Source organism: Heliangelus exortis, chromosome 5, assembly GCF_036169615.1.
Source record: "Heliangelus exortis chromosome 5, bHelExo1.hap1, whole genome shotgun sequence".
NCBI classification, from domain to species: domain Eukaryota; kingdom Metazoa; phylum Chordata; class Aves; order Apodiformes; family Trochilidae; genus Heliangelus; species Heliangelus exortis.
The window spans coordinates 20,370,873-20,391,990 of NC_092426.1; the positions used below are offsets into that span (position 1 = coordinate 20,370,873).

At 38.2% G+C, this 21,118-nt stretch overlaps 1 long non-coding RNA gene across 1 annotated transcript in view; it reads left to right on the forward strand.

Moving 5' to 3' along the window:
* The window catches only part of LOC139797065 (uncharacterized), a 39,543-nt gene extending 22,173 nt beyond the window's left edge, over positions 1-17,370 (forward strand). Inside the window, exons 2-5 of the long non-coding RNA XR_011726271.1 lie at positions 10,179-10,272; positions 12,209-12,293; positions 15,401-15,508; positions 17,307-17,370. This is a non-coding gene — a long non-coding RNA (uncharacterized lncRNA). The remainder of the gene's footprint in view (positions 1-10,178; positions 10,273-12,208; positions 12,294-15,400; positions 15,509-17,306) is intronic.
* Positions 17,371-21,118: the final 3,748 nt, after the last annotated feature.

Consider the following 21,118-nt stretch of genomic DNA (forward strand, 5'->3'; position numbering starts at 1 on the left):
GCAGGATCTTTTATTTGCTTGGCTTGACTCCCTCATCAAAAAAGGCACTTTGATTTGCATAGAAGGAATTGCATTGGAAAGATTACAGAGAAAGGGGCTTATATGAGGGAAAGCTGATTGAGAAAGCTTCTTTTAAAAAGTCTGGTCCCTTTAGTTTTGTATTATACGTTGAATTAGTTACTTACCCTTTTCTATTACACTTCTGTGCCTTTGGTATGAAAAAAAAAGTAGTATTTTAATATACCATAAAATCTCAAACACATCTCCCCCAAGAATCTGCAGCTTTAAAGCTGAGGATAAATCTAAAGGTTGGCAAACTTGACCTCACTCCTGCTTCTCTCCTGGGGTTTGCAGAGGACAGCAAAGGCTGCAGTGTGCAGAGCAGTTGCAGTAGTTGCTCTCAGCCTGATTGTTGTTGCTGTAGAAGGGAGGTTTTGATGCAGAATGGGAGAGTCCTGAGCCATCCCCAGGGGAACAGCACATATTAGTGGAAGTAGATAGACCAAATTTTTATAAAAAGCCATGATAGACATGAGTGATGAAATGAGATATATCACACTCAGTAGGAAGTGTTAAAGGTCTTTTGTGATTTAGTACTCAGAGAAGTTTTGGAAAGGCAATCCTACCTTCTTCATTAATCATAAAAAATACTGTGTTACATAGCTTATTTGTCTGGAAAAAATAGAAGATGCAAAAATCTTTGTTTTCCATCCTTGCTATATTTAATGTTATATTTTTAATGTGTAACACCCAGAGGCATAGCTTCTAATTCTTTCTCCAAAGTCTCTTATTTCTGATCCTGTTATAGAAAGATATTTCTGCCCTCTCCAAACTTTCAATGTATAAATGGCAAAGAGAAAAGAAGAGAAAAGGTGAGAAAAGGAAAAGGAAGTGTTTTGTGTCACAGGTTTGCACAGCAAATCTCAAATCTTGTCTTGAGTCTAGCAGCATGTCTTGTCTTGCTGCTAATGAAAAGCTACTTGCCACAGGAGACATTTTTGCTGCTTCAGTGGGCAAGTGGTCTACCTCCAAATTCATACACTTACTGAAGGACCTTTTCCAGTCTGTCCCTAGCTGGGTAAAGTTCTTCCATGAATAATGTATGTAACATTACAGAGTGATATGTTTTCTGGCCCCCTGGGAAACATGATACTCATATTTGTCCCACTAACTGGAATTTCTGCTTAATCCTAGATACAATACTGGATATATTTCATTCCAATGAAATGTAAGAAAAAAAATTAGATACTGGATGTGTAAAAGAAAAAGGAAATATCCTACTTACCCAAGAGTTAAGCTGAGCTTTAGGTGTTCTCTGTTAAGACAATTTTACAGAGAGAAAAGTGTAGTTATCACAACTTGTGAGAATAAGGAGCAATTTCTTTCCAAAACTGAACTTGTCTAGATGTTCATGCTTCTTTGAGTAACACTTTTCTCACTGGAAACAGCAATACTCCCAAAGATTTCCTACGACTTCTAACTTTGATGAGCATTTCAATCAAAATACTCAATTATAACATGACTTCTAATGAATTAGAGCATTTTTTTACATACAAATGAAACGTGTCTCTTCCTATAAACTAGTTAGAGAGAATAAGCATTTCTGAATTCTCACAACAATTTCATCAAAATCTATAAACTGTTATAGCCTGCAATTTGAGAACAACTTAATTATGTGAACATTGAAATGGTAATAAAGAAGACCGCTTATTGCTAGCTCACAGCAGAGATTATGCACAAAAGGTAATGAGACAAAGCTGGCAGGCAGTAGTAAATTCCACAATCTGAATCTGTTGTATTTGGAGAACTGTGAGCATGTAACTGTTTTCATGGTCCTGTGGGTACTTAGAGACCCTTAGACATAGACCCTTACTAGTATTTTCATGGAGTGATGTTTTACTTAGCCACTATACCTGTGTATGCAGTCTGAAGGAAGTCACATGGTGTGAAGCAGTGTTTCAGCAGAAGCACCCACAGAGGGCAATAGAATTGTACAGGCTTTCAGCAGAACCACATTTGTGTAATTCATACGCCTTTCTGGATTATTTCTCTTGTTTCTCATGCAGAGCCTTGCACTACTGTGAGATATAACTGACTCAACATTTCTGCCCTCTTCCAAGAGGGCAGAATTAGTGCTTAACACCCCCACATCTCCCCAGCAATAGGTGAATAAGAGTTCACTGGGATGCTGATCCCAGGCTACATGTTGCTCTGTAATTTGATCCGTTATCCAGAGCTATGCCATTCAGGATCATGAAGAGACCAATTTTATCATAAGTAAAAAGTGATTGATGCAGTACATGTGTCATAAGGCTCAGCAGTGAGCCTTTTATTTTCGTTCCTCTGCCCAGCTGCTGGCTTTGTACTCCAGGATGGACTGCCAGTACACAACCATTTAAATGCATATTCCATAGCTGTATGTTCAGTTATTTTGTCTCAAAGTAGCCCTTGTTGACTCTGGTCTTGTCAAATACCCCTTGAGCTTTGCAGTCCCAGACTGTGAGATTGCCAGCCCCTTCATAAAGTACCAGCCGTGCTCCAGTGTCTGCTGACCTCTTGTGCAATTTCTGTATCAGTAGATGGCTCTCCTTTGGAAGTGTTAGTGAGAAATGACTCTGACTGCCCTTATTTCATTCTGTCATTGCCTATTGCACTTTAGAAGGTACAGAGGGCATAAGACTATGTGATGGGCATGTCACTCTGCCTCTAGTTTCCATTTCTGTACTGCCCAGTGCTACCGCTTCATCAGTTGTTTTGGAGAAAAGTATAAGCAGGTGCCTGGAACTGCTACCCACAGAAATGGTAAGCACCTTGAGAAATAGCTCACAAAGCCAAGCAAGAAGGTAGTGCAATACATTATGAAGCACGCTGATTCAGTCTTCCTGGATGTGTGAAATAACAACCTTTGCTCATTCAGACATAATGGTGAAAAGTGGTCTATTTTTCCCCCTTCTCCCTTCCTCTCTCTCTCTCTTTACAATGTGACTTTTTCTGTACCTTCCTCTTTGCAAGGTCTTTGCCAGTGCTCTTTGCCAAATGAAAATGCTGCCTATAATGGTTATACTCAGAAATATCCTTGCAGGCTGTAATAGCGTTCTATGCAGAAGTAAGCTATTGCCTTTGAAAATGTGTATTCTGTACAAGGATGGGTAATATGTCAAAACTCTTTTCCTCCTTTAATGTGGAACTCTGCTTCTATATTATCTCCACAATGGTGATGCAGCAGTGTGTTGCCACTGCATACCAAACTCACTATATAACTTTCATAGTGCTCTTTTTATATTTTTTTTTTTAAATTCTGCTTCTTCCCGTTTGTGTCAAACCAGGGTATCCAGATCTGTAGAATGAGTGCAAAAGGTGTTGCTTTTTTAGTGGATGAGTTTGTTTTTCTGCCTTTTACTCTGTTACTAGGCTTTAAGTTCTTGTCAGTGCTCCCTCACTGACTTTATTTATCTCTGAATTTTATAGCTGTATCATCAAGACTTACTTGTTTAAATAGCTTTCTGGTCAGAAAAAAAACTCCAACAGAAGCCATCAGCTATATTGCTCATATCTTCTTTGCTCAGAAAGCTCAACCGCGTAACTATCTGTAGCAAAGAATTAATTAGCCTGAACTGTGTCACATTTTGCAAAATATGCCTCACAATGGAAATATCATCCAAATTGAACTCTTGTAAGTACAGTTCATATGAACTCTGTCTCTGGGATCCTTTCCCACTGATGTCACTAAGTGCATGAGCCATCTTCCTTATGTTCATGCTATTCACAGGGTTATTTGCTCTCATGGGAGTTTTCAGTCACTTCCCAAAATTCTAGAGGATCATTCAGGTCCTTTATTAGTCCTTGTGATCTTTCATAATTTTCAGGGCTGGCTCAAGACTGAAGTGAAGCAGGTTACTGCCTTGGACTGGGGAATAAGCATAAACCTGTTGCGTCCTTTTGCATATGAAATTCAACAAGAGCAAGTGCCAGATTCTGCACCTGGGATGGAGTAATCCTGGTTATATGTACAAACTAGGGGAAGAGAAGCCCTGTGGAAAGAGAAGCGGGGGGTTGGGTTGATGGCAACAGTGTGCCCTGGCAGCTAAAAATTCCATCCATATTCTGAAGTGCATCCAGCACCACATATCTGGCCAGTCAAGGGAGGTGATTTTCCCACCCTGCACTGCACTGGTGCTGCTCCACCTCAAGTATTGTGTGCAGTTTTGGGTGCTCCAGTATAAGAAAATCAGACTATTAGAATGTGTTAGAGGAAGGGGGACTGAGATGGTAAAAGGCCTTGAGGGAAAGTCTTGAGGAGCAGCTGAGGTGACTGGTTTGTTCAGCTTGAAAAGAGAAGGCTGAGGGGTGAGCTCAGGGCAGCCCACAGCTTCCTCAAGGGGGGTAGTGGAGAGCAAGGTGCTGACATCCTCTCTCTGGTGGCCAGAAACAGGACCTGAGGAATGCAATGAAGCTGTGTCAGGGGAAGTTCAGACTGGAGATTATGAAAAGGTTCTTCACTGAGAGGGTGGTCAGTCGCTAGACCAGGCTCCTCAATGAAGTGGTCATAGCCTGTCAGAGTTCAAGGAGGATCAGGATGATGCCTTTAGTCATAGGATTTAGTTTTAGGTAAAAACTATGATGCTTCTTGGTTCCCTTCCATTTTGAGTTTTGTATGATTCCTATGCCAGAGCTCTGTAAAGCCATATTTATTGTTTATTGTTATTAAAGCCATATTGTATTGGAGAATGGCTGAGATCAGTGGTATAAAAGCTATGAGTTCCTGTAGGAAGACAGTCTCCCAGGGAGCCAAAAATACCTTTCCTGACCTCACTACTTGACAGGAACAGAAAGTGTACTCTTTCAACAATGCTCATCCCCAGTACTCTGTTCCGAGGTCCCTGTTTCTCTCTTGCAAGCCAAACAGCAATTGCTCAGCCCCATCTCTTCACCATGAGTCCACAATGTTCTGTGTCAATTGTTGACTGATACCGTGGGATCATCACTATGATACTCTGCACTTTGGTAAATTACTTGCTTTTTGACTTCAGCCAAGTCATACCCAATATCCGTGCCTCAGTTTTACACACATAAAGACTTTTCCTTTTAGAGAAATTAGTGAAGGCTGGTTAATATTTGATTAATGCTTTCAGAAACAGTGCTAATTATAACCTCCATTCACCCCTTCCGTCTTGTGATGGCACCATGGAGTGCAGTCAGTGACAATCAATCACCTAGAACTAAATAAGCAAGTCTTAACTCAGAAAATGTAACTATAGTGGATGCTAGAGACTAGAAATCACTAAGAAGAGATGGAAGTAAGCTAGTACTTTTGGTGGGTTTTATTTGTTGATGCTAGTGGAAAAATCCTGTACCATATGAACATAAACGGTAAATACAGATCTAGGGAAAATAATTCAGGAAAAAAGTTCATATATATCTATCTCCAGTAATCCTAAGAAGATGACAGCATGAGAACATGATGTAGGAAGAAGATGATGAGGAGACTGCTACTCCTGGGACCCGGGCAGCTTCTGGAGGTGAAAACATCACACTATCAGTCAAGGTCTGATGCCATATTTTTAACTTCAAGATAAATCTTGCCCATGACTGATGATTATTTTTTCTGTGGCAAGAACCATCCAAATCTGTGGGAAATAACTCTTAATTAAAGGTTCCACAAAAGGAATCTCACTTCCTTTAAATCTCTTTTACTGTGTATGCACATGTACATGTGTGAATGTTAATGTTGTCCCTGAAATGAATTTGGTGTAAATAACATGCTTATGGGAAACCAGCAGATATTTGCTTATACAGTGAGGTGGAAAGAAAATGCTTCTAATGTGATAGAAAGATGTGAAATCCATTTGTCAACTTCTCAGTAAGGGGAGTGCTGTAGATATGTAACAATTTGCTTTGATGGTGGTATGAATTTTCTAATTTATTGGATGCTTGCTTCTTTCATAAAGTAAATTATGTATCATTAATCTTGCTGTGAGGCTGGTGTCCTCGAGTTAATTTAGTGATTATTTTCTTAGATAATCTACCTGCTAAGAAAATATGATGTGATCAATATAAGGAAGTAATCTGGCTATCAATGATTTATGTACTCACATGTACAATATACACCCCACCACACTTGACCTCTCCTCTCAAAGTCATTCACATTTGTTTTGGGGAGTGAAATATTTTATTTCACATCTTTTGGCATGAGATATTGATTTCTGCTAAGATTTATAACGGCAAAGGGAGCACATTGATTGATAACCACACTCATCTACTTAAAAATTTCTAATGTGTGAGAAATTAGCACATATTCTTTAATAAGTTCCATGAAACTAAGACATGAATCAGCGTGTGCTACAAGATCAAGGCCGTAACCAATGCTGGAAGGACCAATTGCTTCTTGACTCAAGAAAGCAGTTGAACATTTGCTTAACTTCAAGTATGTTTTATCCCTATGGTAGTCAGATACCATGAAACCCATATGCATTTATGGAAGTGCACTGGAGCCCCAAAAGGGTGGTCCAGAGTCTGTCCTACTCCCCTGCATTAACCCCCTGGAGCTTTGCTTGAAACTACTAGGTGGGATGCTTCAGTGTGACCAGCCAGTGAATTTATCTTCAGCTACAGGCTTGAGGCTGCTCCTGCAAACTCTACAATGTCAGACATTACAGTCTAAAGATGCAGCAAAGATTACATTTAGTGCTCTCCTGAAGGTAGAGGTTATTTAATCAGACCCTGTTCAGCTGACCCTCTGTCAGCTTAAGGTGTTAGTAATATTCTTTCCTTCCAGTTTGGTTGCATTTCTAACCTGATATTCCTGGCACAGTAATAAAAGAGAGAGACAGAATCTATATGAGTTTGGTGGAAATTGCAGCTTAATGAGAAACTAAAATGGTTTGAAGTAAGTATGGTTCTGCCTTAGTATTCTCCAGAGCCATGAGGTTTTGAAAAAAACTGGATAAATGTATCTCTGATAAAGTCCTTTTTTACTGCCATCTGTGGATTTGCTGGTTCCAACTGGAACTTGAAATAAAATAAGTAATACTTTCCAGAGGTAGCTATTTCTATCATGTTTTTAAACCAAACTGATGTTTTGGTTGAAAGTCTATTCTCAGATTTGCTATCTGAAAAGACAGATAAATCACCTGTGTAACACTACTGAAACGAGAAGGCCATTACCTCATTTTTATTCCCCTCATTTATACCATGTAAATGACAGTGGAGCATGCTCTGTTTTCTCATTCCACGCAAGAATATACTCAAAAAGTTTAGAGAAATAACTAACTTTGGGTTGTCCATCTGGAGTAGATTTTTTGAACTTTAGAGGTTTACTTATCACTGAAGCTAATATGTTCCAGAAAAAGCTGTCTCCCTTTGTGACCTTATAATGTCTAACTATTCTACTCTATTCAATTTGTTATTTCACATCTCTCACCTTCACATTTGGATGCCATCGGGATGAGCACCTTGAAAAGTGATTGAATTCAAAAGACTCCAACTTTCTCCCTAACTTTAGTTTTATAGAAACCTATCTTTTTTCTCCAGTTAGGTGCCCTCTTGGAGATTGCTTTTTGAGAATGACCTGGGGACACTGCAGCCTATTATGCTAGAGGATTAAAGGACATGTTGTTTTTTTTTTTTTCTTTTGCGTGGAGTATTTTCTAATCTTCGATCTACCATAGTAGCAGAGAATTGCACACACAGAGATGAACCCATTGGGGTTTTATGATTATTTAATTATTTCTTCACCTTAGAAGACATAGCTTGAAAGATGGCTCGGGTTATTTGAAGAAACCTAACAGGAAATAAAAATGTGTTCATCACTATGAGATATACAGGAAACAAATGTTATATGGTGGTCTCCTCCCTGTAAAGAGCATGAAAAAAGGACTTACACTCAAAAAAAAAAATGGCCACTTTATCTAGGTTTTTACAGGCTTATATCCAAAATCATTTGGATCCTCACAACTCCTGTTCACTTGCTTTAGGTGCTTAAATTTCCCTTAATGAAGTTTTCTAGGAAACATGTCTTTTGTTAGTCATGCCTAACAGTGCATTGAACAGGGGGTCACCAGCCCTGGGATATGAAGTACACCTATTCCTTCACCTGTCTGCTTTGTAATGCCTGATGTGAGACATTCCTGGATTACAGCAAGCACGTGGATCCCTGCCCCAAGGCAGATGTTTTACCCAACATCCTTTTATCCAATGACTTTTTCATAGGAGCTGTCACTTTGGAAATGAGAGACTGAAATTAATTTTCTCTCTGCACAAGAAGATTTGAAGCTGAATCTCCTAGTGATCTTAACATCAGTCAATCATATGTCATGGGATGAATAATCTCTTTTTCCCCATAAAACGATACCAGTTCGCATAGAGAAATTATTGACTGTGAAAATCTGGACAGGGAGTAGAGGAGGATATTAACAGTTACAAAGCTACAGAGGAAATGGGAGAAATATTTTGTTTTGGTTGACCTTATGTGCATATGTGAAATTATATGGCACTGGAACTCAAGTGTCCCCTTTGCCAGATAGGTTGCACAACCATCTGTGTTTCTGTGGATTTCCTAAAACAGTAAAGACCCTAAAATGTTGGTGTTATACTTTGCTTGATTCTGGTTGCAATGTCTGACTCCCTTTGAGAATCTAGCACTGACTTTTTGCAATAACTGGATGTGTTACAGTTAGTAATTATGGAAATTATCTGTTATAATTTGCATTTTGATACACTTCATTCTCTTAGGTGAGTAATGATAGCTCAGGATTTAATTATCACAAATGCATAGTTTTCCTGCCTCTAATTTTAGTTTGTTCTGCTACACCTGTCTCTCATTTGCTGTGCTTACCACAGTTGCAGTATGAATGGAATGTATTTGTCTTCTATACCTTTCCATTCCTAAGATTGCTGTCCTCTCTCTCAGTGGTTATTTTGCTCTGAGGCTGTTTCAGTTTGTTATACCACCCTATAAGCCTTCTTAGCTTTTTCTGCTTGCTGTTTTCTCTGACTTAATATGGTTTGGGCTTTGGTTTATTTGGTTTGGTGTTTTTTGTTTTTTGTTTATTTAAATATAAAACCACCCCTATGCCTAGTAATTTTAAACAATATATCTACCCTCTTGAGATCCTTGGTTTTATAAACCTACTTTGAATGCATAGTGTGTGGACAAAGGAGAAACTGCCAACAATGCAAAATAAAAATTTTGAACTTGCAGCCAGGCTAAATCTGTGGTTCAAAAAAGAGAGCTGAAAATTTTACTGTTGGTAGGCTATGTCAATAAGCTTCTTTTCTCCTTCATGAACATGGCAGTGCTACATAGCCAGAATTTTCATTCTCTCCTGTTTATTTCTCCTGTGCTTGGCTTAATAGTACTGAATAGTACTGACTGATGTTTATGAAACCTTTTTTTTTAAAAAATTTTTGAATAGAAATATCTTCCACTCAAAACAACCAAGTACTTCCAGCTCTTCAGAATACATTCAATTTTATTACATTGTTGGTTCTTGCTGGATGTCAATAGAATAAGTTGCCTCTGGCACTATGTTACAATGGTGAAAGTAACATTCTTGAGATCTGAAGATAAACAAGAACTGGTTGCAATTGTTGAGCCATGTGTGCAGCTCTTGAAGCATGGCACAGAAGACAACAATAGTCACATTATGTACTTTGCTTTATATTTATTTCCTAATCCAGAATATACACAGGAAGCTTTTTTTGTAAGCAGTGTCCTTAAGCAATAGCTGCCAAAGAATAAAAATTCTGAAGCTGAAATTATGTCCAAGACTAATTAATCTCTCACATGGTATCCTACATCTGAACACACAGCTACTGGTTATGAAAGATTCCCCAAGTACAAGATCACTGCAACTGATTGATGTATAAATACCATGCTGGCATACTAAAGTCAGAAAATACAATCTCTGCACAGAAGTTCTTGCTGGGAGGCACATGTCTCATTCAAACCTGCTAGTCTAAATATTGCTAAATCTGGAGAGGAACAGGAGTATAATTATGAAAATGAAGTTAGATACCTAGGAAATAACAAGCATCAATTTTCCTGGATTATGGCACTCCCTATAAGTGCAGAGCATACAATGCCAGTTAGGTGGAAGGTTGTAGTAGATGTTTAAAATCAATGGGGTTAATCAGTCAAGCAGCACATTTGTGAAAAACATTATTTTTTCTCAAAATAGGTTTGGAAAGTGGGTTCCTCTGTTATGAATTCCACATCATCACCAGCCTCCAGTCACTAGCTCTGGGCTGATGGATTGATCCTGCATTACCATGGTGAGCCTGATGTTCAGATTCCAGACTTCTGTATTTATTGTGTATAATACTTAAAAACTTCAAAACTTGGGAGAATTTGCAGCTGCCTTACACTGGGTGTGGGGCCACTGATAATTTAAGTTAGTGTCTGAGTCCAAGCTATAATACACCTGCTTATTGGGCAAGGAGTGGAAGGAATGAAAAAGTTCTTGGGGTGTGGTACTGGGATCTTTCTCCATCCTGCTGTCTCTGTGAGATGTTAAAGTTGATGAAGAATAATAATATGGGCATCACACTGCTAGTACTGATGCCACAACCTGTCTCTTCAGCAAGCCAAGCTGAAGAGAGCAGTAGACTACTATGAACACAAGTGATTTTTCCATTCTGTGTTAAATTCTCATAAAATACTAAGCACCTTCACAGTCCCAGTCTTTGACTTCAAAATGCTCACTGATCTGAGGCTTGATGCCCAGAACCTCAGAATTAAGGCAGTAAAAAAGGCTTCTTTCCTCTGCTACAGATAAATATTCCACAGCAGAAATGAAGCTTGTGTACGTTGGAAGTAGAACTGTTTCTGAGTTAGGCTGTGGTCATGATGGACCTCAAAACCAGTACAATTCATAATGGTATGATGCTTGACTGTCTTTGGTGAGACATGAAATACAAAAAACATGCAAGGAACTGAAAAATAAAACAACATATAACTGTCATCTTTGACCAGTAAAACAAGAAGCAGAATCTTGTATGAGTAGCATTAGTCATATTACTTGAATTGTTTCTAGAACATGAGGCAAAACTACAGTATGGGGAAAGTTAAGAAACTGAATGACAATCTCCCATGATTCCCCTCCATTTTACTTTTCAGGTTTTAGAATTAAAGATGCAGTATGTTCTGATGAAAAAAGTTTTTAAGCAAGACCACTTACGGACTTAGCCAAAACAAAATTACCTTTTCTAGGATAAGTCATTCTAATTTTATTCCATTTCCAGTATTGTCTGGACTACTAAAATCACATGTAGTAGAAGGTCTTTGCAGTATGTAACACAACAAACAGTTCATGACTCCTAGTTCAGAAAATCCTGCTTTCTAAGTTAGGACTAGTGTGGGGAAAAAGAATCCATCAAGAATGCAGAGCTCCAGATTCTCAAAACCCAAGATATTTGTATTCAAAAGCCGAAGAAAGCAACTCTTCCCACAGTCTCTGACTTTGAAAAGCAGCCAATATGGTCTTACGCAAGCCTGTGACACAGCTAGGGCCTGAGAAGCTGCACAATAAAGACAATTGCACATGTAGAGCCTAGGAAAGCCTGAGGAAAATGGTAACTCTAAGGAATGTATCCCAGGATATAAGAATGAACACATTCTAGTTTCTTTTCAGCTTGTAATAGACACCCACAATAAAATAATTTCAGGAGATCTCTAATCCTGTAAAATCAGGCCTAGGTTAAACAAGATCCTAGCACAAAGGAGACTGAATTAAAAGGCAATTGAAAAGAGAATTGAAGAAGCTGAAGCTGCAGCCAAAGCCTCAGCAGAAACCACTTTTGTTCTCATAGCCTTGAGTTAGTCAATGCTCTTTCCTGATAATAAAAGTAAACAAAATAAAATGTGACAAGACATTCCTCCTAACAGATGGTTGAAATTTTAATACATCCTATTGATACTGCTGTTTTAAAGGGGTTAGAAATCCTTTTCCTGGTTCAGCCACCTAATTAGAATCATTGAATCATAGAATTGGCTGGGTTGGAAGGGACCTCAGAGATCATCAAGTCCAACCCTTGATCCACTACCGCTGCAGTTACTAGACCATGGCACTGAGTGTGGACTCTTAAGCATATACCTCTTCAGTTTTCAGCTTTCTCACAAGTAACATTAAGACAATCAAAGTATATCTTTTTACACTGTTTTTTGTTTGGTTGGTTGGTTTTTGTTTTGTTGGTTTTTTTTTTTCATCAGCTAAAGATAAATGAAGATTCTTTTGGATCCTGTAAAATGGAAGAAATTGAACGTAAATGCCTTCCATGTTATTTGGGACCTCAAGGTGGGTGAGATGTGGGTAAGTAAAATGCTTATATTGTGGTATGTGGAGACACAACTACTGTGTGACATTGCTCTGGTACAAGAACTGAGGAAGTCCCTCTAAAAGGCAAGGTTCAAACTGTCTCAAAGTGTTCTGTGGCATGGGATAGCTCCCTGAAAAATGGACTTGTGTGTTCTGGGTCTCTCAAATTTTTAATATATTAAATATTTTTCAGCATTTCTACCCCATCCAAAGAGAAGTCTGTATCCATGAACACTGAGTTGAGTGTAGAAGCTAGGCAAGCAGAGGGGAGGATACAGAAACAGACTTTAATTTATCTTATGTCTTGTTAGTCATACCACTGTAGAAAAGAAATCCCTGTTTCTGTAGACTCCTTAGACTGCCCCTCAGGCAACATGAGAGTCCTCTAATTTTGCTGTCTCCCTCACACTGGAGCTTGTATTGTCTAGACTGAGCTCAAAGGCAAGCTTCCAAACTTTCAAAATAATTTCAGCAACTGCAAAAATGCATTTAGTAACAGCTGTTTCTTTAGTTACATTAAATTTTTGGTGTCCTGCATTAGCTTCAGAGTAATAAAATTCTGCCAGTCACCTAGGATGTTTTCTTCTTAAATCATGTTCAACTATCAACAACCATATCCTGATAGTTATAACAAGTCCCCGAAAAATCATGTAGAGTTTAACCTTCGTGAAAAATGAGAGATCACATTCATGCCAATAGACATGTAGCCTTTATGTATTCAAACATAACTGATATCTGAATCAAACAAGCATGTGGACAATTTGGTTTTGCTGTCATTGATTGCTCTAACACATCAAGAATAGGATTTCAGTCCATTGCTATGCTGCTAAGAGACTTTCCACCAGGTAATGAAAGGTGTTTTCTTCTGTATCAGTTGGTGGTGAAAGAAAACAAGTAATATTGATTTTTTCCAGGGTAAGTAATATAACATTAATCTACTTTTCCCTATATTTTTCAATGCTGTATTCATTTGCTTTTACTTTGCTATTAGAAAATCTGACAATAGAAATACTAAGGTTCTTATGCATGATGACTGAATGAAAATGTGCATGTGTAAAAATAACTGAGGAAATAGTAGAATTAAAAGAATGGCATAAATTGCAAAATAGCAACAGTTTTTAAATAAAAGAAAATAAAATCTCTAAAGCATAAGGCATATATTATTTAAATGAAGACTGGAAGCCTGCTTTTCTGAGAAAGCCACAGAACAGATGACTTCTCAGCAGAAAGCCTGTGCTCTGATAGTAAGAGAAAGGCAACAAGCTATGGCACACCCTGTGTTATTTCTTTCTCTATCACATAGTCCAATAGGAAATTTGTCTAAGATTCACAGAGGATGAAGAAAAAAAATATCCCGATATAAAAAAATTATGATACCTGGTGCAGCTCCAGTCAAGTCTGACATGACCCTGGGAGATGAGGCTGCTATATTTATTCCTTGGGAAATAAAAATGGTATTAATGGTTTTTCTTTAGTAGGATTTTTTTTTTTCTGATGTGCTGGCCTGTAGTTCCCTGAAATGAAGTTTGGTATTCACACCACCATCTTGAAAAACTAGGAACACTTTCAGTGACAGAGAAAGGCCCAGAGAAAGGTTTTGCCTTCAGAAAACTGAAAATCAGGCTCATATAAAAATAATTCTCAAAATAATTGTCAGCTCTTGATTTTACGGTGGGCTGGAATTAAGACTAAAATTTTGTGTATCATGTATTTTTTGTTGAAGGTTCATTATCCTGTTGGCTGTGTTAATCTTCCAAGGACAAGACTGCCAGCATAGTTATCTTATGAGTAGGTGACATGCAGGGAAAATATTTCATGGGCATTTTGCAGGAAAGAAGTGCTCGATTTGCTCTTTCAGTCATGAGGTGGTCTTTGTCTGCAAGACTGGGTGCTCTTTTTCACCAGACATTACTTTAAGGTATAAAAAGCCATTTAGATGAATCTCTTAGAATGCAGTTTACTAAGTTAAATGCTTGTGCAGCTGATTCTGACAATGATAGTCAACCCATCTGAAAGCCACCCATTGCTGTCAGGAGCTGGAAAAGTGCTGGTTCATACAGGCTTGTTCAGACCTTGCATCAGGACATGACTTCTTCCCTTAAAGCTCCATTTCTCCACATCAATCTGACTTAGTTTATTTTCTATGTCATGTAATGTCATGGCTGGGAGAATCTTGTTTCCTAAGTCTTCAGCACCCACCCCGACTTCAGTTTTTTCTCAGAAAAACTCTTTACTTCCCTTTCAATCACTTATTAAGTTTATCTAGTGTCTACAAAAGCCTGTATACCACAGGGTTTAAATTTTTTAGCCATGTTATTAAGCCCATAAGCTCCATGACCAAGAATCCTCTGCAGGGAATGATTTTCTGATAGAAAATTCAGTTTCTGCATAATCCAGTGTTCTAAAAAAAAAACCTGATTAAAGCATTTTGTTCTGGCTTTGCTCATCTCCAAACATATTAATTACTATAATGCATAAGTAAATGATGTTATTATTATAATGTTTAATGTATATTATATCCATGAAGTATATTTTCATTTTAGTTAGTGGTCCTAAGCTGACTCATTTCAATACTACTTTCAGCTGCACATTTTATTACCTTTTGAATGTTGTGTCGTGTGTCAGACCCCTTATTGCTGGAAATAATACATTTGGTATAAATGGACCCTCTGAAAGAACTTCATATGTTTATTTTCGTGCACCTGGTTGCAGCCGAGTAATTGGCACTAAACTTTGCAACTTTGCACCTCACACCCTGCTGCTCTGGTTTGGGGAGATGGATAGAACTGTCTAAGAGACTGCTGGTCAAGCTAGGACTATGTAACAAGCCTCTGGAGAAAGGTTTTCTGAGTCATGTTTTTGGATGTCAGTGTATAAAATCTGCCAAAACTCCATGCTGCAGCACTGGTGTCTTGGCAACCACTTGTTCATTGCAAAGTTGTTTATAGCCTCGCTACTTAAAATGGTGTATTATGTAAATGCTGTTGGTTGCTATCAATATGTTTGGATGGGTAAGTAAAATGAAGACAGCTGTATATTAAAAAGGCCTTGATATGAGCTAGTCAAAACCAAATGCTGTTCTGCAGAAGTGTGTGTTTTGCTGTACAAAACTGAGGACTCTGAAAAAAGGAGACCTGTTAAACTTCTTGGCTCTTATGACTGCTGGACAATGTACCCAACCCTAAACATCCCAGGTAATGAACAAGTGTTGGTATTCATAAATTCAAGTACCTAGAGCCTAAGCTTCCATACCTGAGCTAGTTATATAAACTTTTATAAACATGGAAATCTGGTCTATGTGTGGCAATTAGAATTTAGTATTAAACTGAAGTCTGTTGGCAAACTTTGATCAGAGCAATCATGGTGAAAAGTCCATTGACTACATATTCCTGTGATTACATTGTGGTTCCTGATAGCAAACATAGAGATACCAACATGTGTTCAGCTGACCTGAACACATGTTCTCAGCAAATATATGTTGCATATGTCAGATCATAAAAAGCCAGTGTTGCATAGATATTTCAAAATTTTCTTGAAGGTTACTGCTTATATTCATCAGAAGATTTCAAAGAACTTTAAAGGCACACATTATGGCTAAAACTATTACTAATGCTTTATGTCTGAGGGTGCTGACCTCTTTCCAAGAGGTTAACATAACTTACATTGATGCAGTTGTTGAAAGTGCACATAGAGATGGTTGTAATTTTAAATATAAAGCAAAAGGTTTAGAACAACCCATGTCCTCTGTGGAAGTCAGAGACTGCATGAATGAAATGTGGCAAATGGAATGAGACATTATATGGGAGGCACAAGGTTGAATGAATCCATACAGATTCCTTCAGACAACCCTTAGTATCCCATAGTACCTTTTCTATTCAGTGGAGTTGAAAGCACCTGAGCAGATGTGCTCAGGGCTGTGCACACATCTTGCACGTAGTTTTTATTTCACCCAGATTTGCCACTGTATGCTTCACTGTATGAACTTTTCTTTCTTTTGCATGCACTATGCAAAAAATCCTCAGCTCTTAAAGATCAGGGAAGGTAAACAATTTGCTCAGAGGCACAAAAGGAAATGGTGTCAAAGCTGAAAATAAAGGGCTGGTTATACAGACCCTTGCACCCCTTTGCAATAACTTTTTGATAGCATTCCTTTCAGAAACAGCTCCAGTGCCACACATTCTCCAGTGTTTTTAGGAGAAAGAACAGTCTGCCAGACAGAAAGAAGTTCTGTTCAAATATAAATACAATCAACTCTTCATGATTTCTTGCAGGAAAGATAACGACATATATCTAATTTTCATACTTGTGTAGCTGAAGCTGGTTAATTTTGCTCCATATAAAACAAGAAATCAAGAGCTTGACAGTAATGAAACATTAATTTTATTTATCTTTTTACAAGGCAGACAATTAGTAATTTTATGGTTGAAAAAGTTCATTTTTAAACCTTGCATGAGGATGTTATTGCTAGACCTATTCTGATGTCACCTTAATGAAAAAAAAATATGAGTGTAGCTTTTCCTAAATCTGTTCCCTTTTGAAGGGGGGAAAAATCCTTCAAAACAAACAAATTGGGAAACTTGTTTCAGAAGATATATAAGAATTTGCTTTTTGAATTTGTCAGGACCTAAATACGCTCACACAAATTTATGCTTCACATAATTGGTCTTCTCTGGAAGTCTTGTATGTCTTTTGCCCTTTGAGAGGAAAATCTCCTTTCTTAACCTATCCCTCCAGCAGTAGCTCTTCCAGCTTTTCCATGATGGACTGACAGATGTTCACTTCTGGTTTAAGTAGACTTGTTTACAAAGGACAGTTTCTGTTACACAAAAATTATAAAAAATACTGTTCATTTGAAGCTCCTTTTTCCCTGAAATTCAACTGATGAGTTGTCAGGTCCTGTTTGGCATCAAGAAAAGTGCTAGAGTCAATCTCTGTGTGTCTCTACTGAAAAGGTTTAAATAATTTTAACAGTTAGACTTCATAATTTTAAAGGTCTTTTCCAACTAGAACAATCCACTATTCTATATTTTTTCACTTAGGAACCTCTCTACAAAAGCCTTAGAAGCTATATCCTTCAGGACATCATGATAAGCCTTCATTTTCTTCCTTGTCCATTTCTATGCCAATAAAATAGTCCAAGGTGTTGCAACATTAAACCTTATCAGGAGGGGGAAAAAGGACTCACAGTAAGCAGTTACAAAAGGAAATATGAATAATAGGATTATATTCCTGATGTGGTGTCATAAGTTACTAATTGCTCATGAGCTATTACTGGCTATTACTTTCCTCTGCTTATGAGTCAGGTTTCAGAGTTTAGTTTCACCTTGGAGAACACCAGATTCTGAGTGAATCTCAATGCCCAGGCCATACTTGGACCTTTTGACATTTGAACAGTGGCTGCTCGGAGGGAATCCAAGCTGCTGCAGAGCTGCTTGTTTTGTCTCCCAGGGGTCGGTTGTGTTCTTCTCCTTAAACCAAACAAGTTTTCTAGGATTTTTGAAAAGACAAATATTTATTGAAATTACATTTGCAAACTGGATGTAACTTAATAGCTTTGCAGATTTTGTTGACCTGTGCAGCATGGCAACTCTTGCCAAGAAAGGAAGGTTTGTTACGCTGTGTACTGGGAATACCTGACAGATCTCCCTATGTTCAAAATGGAGATTCAGTCACATTGATAGATTCCCTGTGTATCTATATAAATGAAGGCAAATTTCACTTCTGGAAGTTAAACTGAAAACTCTATAATCTCAAAGTAATAGTGAAATGCTTGAGTTGAAAGAGACTGTCCCCTAACTGCTTGCAGCCAGTATTTTGAAGCCTAGGTTCAATCAAAATTACACATGTACACATCCAGATCTTAGCAGAATTACCCCACGAACTCCATAAAGAATTACCTCATTCTTCAGTTTGACATGATGGCTCTGAGCTCACTGACATCAAGAGATGTTTAAGGACTGGGATTTTAATTTTTTTTTCTCTGTGGTGCACCTGCCACAGGCACATCACACAGACAGAGGTTGTTGCAGCAGATGGTAAAGCACAAACAGCACTAAGATAGGTAGGTGCCTTATTTTTATTAAGGCATCTCACTGCTGCTAATTTAACTTGAGGTTATGTACTTGAAACTTTGTAGAGTTGTGCTTCATGGAGCTGCAATAACCAAAGCTGCAAACCCCAAAATGAGTGCTAGAGAGTGAAATACTGTTTGTGGCCAACAACTTCTAATGCAGCTGTGCAGCTGTATCACAGACTGCAGCTCACTGAGCTTGGTCAGAGAATTTCTAGTTCACAAGGATCATTTCTATGATGACCTCCATTAAAATGATTCATGGAATGTTTCATCTTTTCACAGCCTGGACATATCTTAGGAAGCACAGGAGTCAGGACCCGTTATATCATTATAACAGCTTCCTGGCAGGAAGAAGTTGGAAAAAAATCTCTTCAATGCAACAGAGATAATTTTAAGATCAAAACCATCAGCATGTATTTAAAACAACATTATGATTTATAAAATTTTTCTTTTGTTGTTCCCTTGTAGCATTTCCCCAGAGTTGTTTACCCAATGCTGAAGTACTATGCTTTCTGAGGGCCTCACACTGCCCCTGGAGAGGTGAAGTATAGTGCTTCTGCAGCTCACCTGTGTTGAGAAAGATCTGGTTTTGAGTTCAAAAGAACCCCTACTGTCTCTGTAAACAACTATAAAAAAAAAAAGTCAAATTTTCCCATGCATAACTCCCTATAATGAACTGAGTTGGTGCAACGTGGTTAGGAAACTTTTTCAGTATTTTGGATATTTATTTTTTCCTGGAAACTGTGCCATGAGGAAGAAAATATAACCACTGAAAAAATTACCAGTTACTGGCATTTGCAAGTCATTCTTCCTATACTGATTGGGTGGGGATTGTGGTTATAAATTTTACACAATGTCATGCAAACCCAAATAGGTTGTATGGCACTCGATAATTTTCTGAAAAAAAAATACCAATTTTAAACAAAGCTTGGCATTCTATTCAATAAGATATACATTTTAAATAAAGCTTTGATGAAAATGTCATGAAAAGTTTAAGAACTAGAAGCATACCTGCTCATATTTGGGAACTGGAAACTAGAGCTGATTAGAAATTTGGGAAGTTGACTGAACAACATTGTCACACTGAGGAATAAAAGATTATGATGGGATAAGAGAAGAAATAAAATTAGATTTAGAAATCTGCCCTTTGCCTTTCATGTTTCTGCGCTGTCATGTCCCATGACACTCAGGTGCTATATCAGTATTATGTAAGATGAGAAATATTGTAATTCCAGCAAAGATTTGTATCTTTAAATATCTGAAGCCATTTTTACTTTGTCACACTTATTTATAACTGGAATAGCCACACTGATTTTTCTGGATTTACTTCAAATTCACGCTTGCATTTCCATATGTGAATGCTTCTCTTGGAGAGAGGTTCTTTAAAGCCCAGGCTTTGGTTACACCTTGTGCAAAAGGACTCTCATGAGATACAGCACATAAATGCAAAAGCTGAGAGGCTGTTGTGTGGCCTGGTGTGTGCAGAAGCTCCCTGCTCTCAGAACGACAGCCTGTGGCACTCCTGGTAAGTGACTGCCACTGCCAAGGATCGTGATGGGGCTGTGGAGTGCAAACTCATTATCTCCAACAATTGGGCCTGCTTATTTCTCGCATGAATGGATAACATCTTCAATGGAGCTGGTCACATATCATCACTCAGGTTCAAGGGCTGTTGATTGGACAGTAGATGTTTTGTGGCTATTCATAAAAGGAAGAGTGAAAATACAGCCAGTTTCACATTTTGTAACTGCATCTGCAGTTCCAGGGTAATTACCTATTAAATACACTCTGAAATTGCTTAGATGCAGCAGGTGAAAAGTGCAAAATGTGAATAAAGAAACGTCTCAATGTTTACAGATGATTTAGACACCTTTTCTTATGATTAAAGCAGCTCTCTGTCAGCCACTGCAAGGGTCTAGTCTAACTCCTACAGTTGATTTTGCATCCTTCATTTCCAGATTGTTCAATAGAGCCCATGTCTGCAAGGTACTGCACTATTTTGGGACAAGCTGACTGCACACAGTCTCAAAGGAACCTTCTAGAAATAAGTTTCTGGGCAGTGAGCATGATCCAGATCCCCAGATGCAAACAAGCACACACTGAGCATGGGTGCATAGGCAGCAACAGAGCAGTGGTTTTTTTCCTTTCAGAAGGGAAAATTTGATCTAGAACTAGATATGAATCGGTTACCCTGGGCCTAAAAGAAAAGTGCTGTCTGTGAAAAACAGGGGCTTACTACGGACAGGAAAGAGGGACAGTTATGTGCTTATCTTTGTTGCAAGAAAGGGCCACTCTTCAGTCCAGAAAACCTGGGAGCTATGGAGCTTTGCATATGAATATACACACACACACATTTTGCTGCTTACTGAGGCATTGCCTGTGGAGTTATGGCTAGGAATAAGAAACAGAGCTACTGGGGTGGAAAAAAACACTGGTGTTAATGAGGTATCACATTAAAAAAGCCAAAACAAAGCAGAAAGATGGCAGGTTTTCTGATCTGGCATGAACTCCTGCAGGGAAAACATAGACATTATTTGACTTTCGATTTTGGTTTTGTTTTTAAATATATACATCTAAGAGATATTACTTAGTTTCCCCAGTTTGCATTACCAAAGCAAGTCTTTGAGATCATCAAGACTCAGGCTAGAAAGCTGTGATAGTAGAAAATAATTACCAGTAGTAGGTTATTTGGGAAAAAGAAGGGAAGGTAAAGAAAAGCTTCTGCCACTGC